A 4,456-nucleotide genomic window follows, 5' to 3' on the forward strand; every position below is an offset into this window, starting at 1 on the left:
GAATGCGCACCAGGTGATACGCATTTCGTAGATCCAGTTTCGTAAAGATGGTAGCACCATGAAGGAGGGGAAAAGCAGAATTAATTAAAGGCAGAGAATACTTGTTCTTAATGGTGATGTTGTTAAGTCCACGGTAATCAATACAGGGTCTGAGGGTCTTATCCTTCTTAGCAACAAAAAAGAATCCCGCTCCTACAGGTGACGAGGAAGGACGCATAATACCTGCCGCCAAGGAGTCCCGAATGTAGTTCTCCATAGCCTCCGTCTCCGGCCGGGAGAGATTGTACAGGCGACTGCTGGGGGAGCGGGGCTCCTGGCTGGAGGTCAATGGCGCAGTCGTAAGGCCGGTGAGGAGGAAGAGAAGTAGCTCTGTGTTTGCAGAAAACGGATGCCAGGTCATGATACACGTCAGGAACAGCAGAAAGATCCATGGACTCCAGTGGAGGTTGAGGCACAGTACTGGCAGGAGTCTGAGCAGAACACAAACAATTCACATGACAAAATGTGCTCCATGAAACAATGCTACCTGTCACCCAATCAATGTGTGGATTGTGTCTTATGAGCCAGGGGATACCAAGGACCAGGGGGTCTGTGGGCAGTCGATAATATGGAATTGAATGTTCTCCTGATGATTTCCCGACACTCTAAGACAAACAGGAACAGTCTGATGGGTAATACGGGTCAACAATTGTCCATTTAGACCCTTAGCCTGCAGCGGACAGTCCATAGGAACAGTCTCCAAATCCATTTGTTGAGCCCACTCTCTATCCAAAAAGCTTTGTCGGCACCAGAGTCAATCAGCGCACTAACAGAGAAATTCTGGGACTGCCACTGGAGGGATGCCTGGAGCAGAATGCGGGGAGAAGAGGAAGAATCGCTGCTCGGCTCACCAAAACTTCTCCCATTAATGATGAGCCGGCCCTTTTCCCCGGACGAACTGGGCAGGAAGGAACGAAATGACCAGCTTCTCCACAATACAGGCAGACCCGAGCCTGAATACGACGTGCACGCTCCTCTGAGGACAACCGTGCACGACCCACCTCCATGGCGTCGGGTTCAGTGCTCCTCGTATCGACTCGGGAAGACACGGCTTTCTCCGTAGGGAAGATGCAGGGAGGAGTTTGTTGATGACAGACAGGTTGCTTGGAACTAACACTCCTCTCCCGGCGGCGCTCCCGAATCCGATTATCCAACCTGATAGTGAGTGAAATAAGATTATCCAGCGTAGGCGATTCATCATATGACACCAATTCATCTTTTAAAGTCTCAGACAAAGCATTGATGAACACTCCTTGTAATGCCTCGTCATTCCAACCACTCACTGCTGCTAAAGTCCGAAACTCCACTGCCATCTCCGCCACACTGCGAGCCCCCTGCCGAAGAGAAAACAACCGTTTCGCAGCCTCCTTTCCTCGTACGGGGTGGTCAAAAACCTTCCTCATCTCCGTAGTGAAGGCAACGTAAGCGTTGCAAATGTCTGACTGACTCTCCCAGACCGAGGATCCCCAGGCACGAGCGGAACCGCTAGTAGAGTTGATAAGGTAGGCAATACGGGCTCTTTCTGAGGCGTAGGTGAGGGCCTGTTGTTCAAACACTAACGAGCATTGAGTCAAAAAATCGCCACAGGTTCCCATGTTCCCGTCATAGCGCTCTGGAGCAGGAACAAAAGGCTCTCTGATCTGGGCAGAAGGGGTAGTAAGGGCAGACACTTGATTGGTGAGTAATTGAACCTGATTAAGCAGCACCTGACTGTCCTCAGCAATCGTCTTAAACAGGGTATCATGTTGGCCAAGTAAAATGCCCTGATTGGCTATGGCAGTCCAAATTTGAGTGCACTCTGGGGTGGTATCCGAGCTACTGTCTGCTGGGTTCATGTTGGTCAGATCATACTGTTATGATTTAACTGGATTAGAACCCAAATGCAGACAAGTACACCAAGCCAGAGAAGGTTTAACAGGTTTATTTACAATGTTCAATAGTCCAGGTTTCCGAATATAGGGGAAGAGCAAGTCCAGGTTACAGGGAGGGTAACAGATCCAGGTCAGGGCAGGTGTGGTACCGTAATGTCCTAGTGTCCGTGGTGAGTCCAAAAGAGAGGTCCGGTAGTGGAGAGCAGGATGGTGGTGGCAGGAGTGAAGCGGAGGCAGGAGTCAGGTTCCAAATATCTGTGGCACAGGAGAAAAAGTAAATAGAACAGGCCAAAAACACAAAGAGCAAAAATAAACAGGTTGAGTCGGCAGCGAGACTAACATGGTCGTCTTGACTATGATCTGACGATGAGTGGTAAGTTTGACCGGGTCTTAAAGGCTGAGGTGATTATGGTGAATGAGCTGCAGCTGGAACCCTGACTCCCGCACACCAGACTTCACTCCTGCAATCAAGGACAGACAGAGGGGAGGGAGAGAGCAGAGAGAGAGCTACCTAGCAGCAGTAGGCCTAACAGATAAGTGCATGAATTAGACCATTTTCCTGTACTGCTAAGCATTCAAAATGTAACGAGTACTTTTGGGTGTCAGGGATAATGTATGGAGTAAAAAGTACATTATTCTGTTTAGGAATGTAGAGAAGTAAAAGAAAAAGTTGTCAAAAATATAAATAGTAAAGTACAGATACCCCAAAAAAGCTACTTAAGTACTTTACACCACTGCACATGCCTGCACACACGCACACATCCACTGTTTGTTTGCTGTTGTATTTGTGCTGTTGCCAGTGTCTTTATTGTCTGTTTAGTCTTATAATGATTTTTATCCCAGCCTCTTTCCCCACAGGAAGCCTTTTGTCTCTTGCCAGGCCAGAATTTGTTCTTAATTGACTTGCCTGGTTAAATAAAATAAAACAAATACATAAAAAAAGTTGCTTTGAGTTATGGGGAGAATGAAATATGGATTATTAGTGGTGTAGAACTTTTACTGTTTGCTTACTTAGACTTGGACCAAGCTCCTATTAGCAATGGCTATATAACCACTGGGTATGAATGAGACCAAACATTCAAATAATTTAAAAATTCATTTATTATTTCAGATTTTCTTGCCTTCGTTATACAAAGATGTTCAATAACTTAAATACATTCTTACCAGTCATTCGTGATCTGTTTATACCTACAAGCTATACACATGAGGTAGAGGAAAATAATTTAGGTTCCCATGAGACATGAATAAGTGAACATAGACAAAGCTTTGTTGGTATAGTATTATCACAAAGGGTAATACATGTTTGTTTTGTTTATTAGCAAGCACACACAAATCCTAACATAAAATGTACACAGTGAATGTGACCCTCTAAATATAATTTGTTGTGATCCTTTCCAAGACCATCAGAGTATACCAGGCCCCGTGTAGCTCAGTTGGTAGAGCATGGTGCTTGCAACGCCAGGGTTGTGGGTTCGTTTCCCACGGCGGGCCAGTATGAAAAAAATGTATGCACTCACTAACTGTAAGTCGCTCTGGATAAGAGCGTCTGCTAAAAATAAAATAATAAAATAAAAATATACCAAAAGTTGAATGAGTTCACACCAATACATTTAGCAGACGCTCTTATCCAGAGCGACTTACAAATTGGAATACAATACCACCTTGTGTTTGGTCAGTGTGTTTATCTGCACAGATGGCTATGTTACTGGGTATAGACAGAACCCATATACTGTACCCCTCACCAACCCCTCAAACAAATGGGTCACGCTACAAACCGGGATGCTACAAAAATACGTGTGTAGTACTGTGCAATGTCAATTACATAAAACAGCTGATTATGATCAATTTAATTGCCTTTAGATGTGTTGTTCTATATATAATATATACTATATACTAGAATTGTTGAGTTACTAAATTTGTTAGGATTTGTTTTGTGCTTAGGAACGGCAAATGTTAGAGTTATCTATAAGAACAATTATGCTGACTTTACAGTATTCAATGTCTCTTGAAGCCTCCACCGCAAAGAAGCCAAACCCCCATACAAGCCTAAAGAAAATAAACTGAGTAAAAAATACAAGTATATAAAATCAGTTTTGACTTTACGTTATTTACGTTGAACACATGCTCATAATATATTTTAAAATAATTTATCTTTATTTTATTTTCATTTTTCCTACAAAATAGATTTTTAAACATGATCCACTGACAACTACACAGTGCAGAGCTATGAGTTCAAAAATAGAATATGGAGGACTAAGACAATGACATTGAAAAACAACCGTTGTATCTTGCCGTCCTTTGTCTTGAAAAACTTAGAAGTGTATATATGTACAATATAAAACACACAAAATACATGCAATGTGCATACTGTATTCCTCTCGCCATGACTCTGTTGACCATTTGTATCCATTCAATAAATGACCACTGTAGAGAACCACAGTCTTGGGCAGAGGAGTGTGGAAGCTGTGGGAAGCAGGCATTTATGCTCAGGGTTTCAGCATAGCCATTATGGTTTCCATGTAGCGTGCTATGTTCTATGTATATGC

This window comes from Coregonus clupeaformis, chromosome 21 (genome assembly GCF_020615455.1).
Source record: "Coregonus clupeaformis isolate EN_2021a chromosome 21, ASM2061545v1, whole genome shotgun sequence".
NCBI lineage: Eukaryota > Metazoa > Chordata > Actinopteri > Salmoniformes > Salmonidae > Coregonus > Coregonus clupeaformis.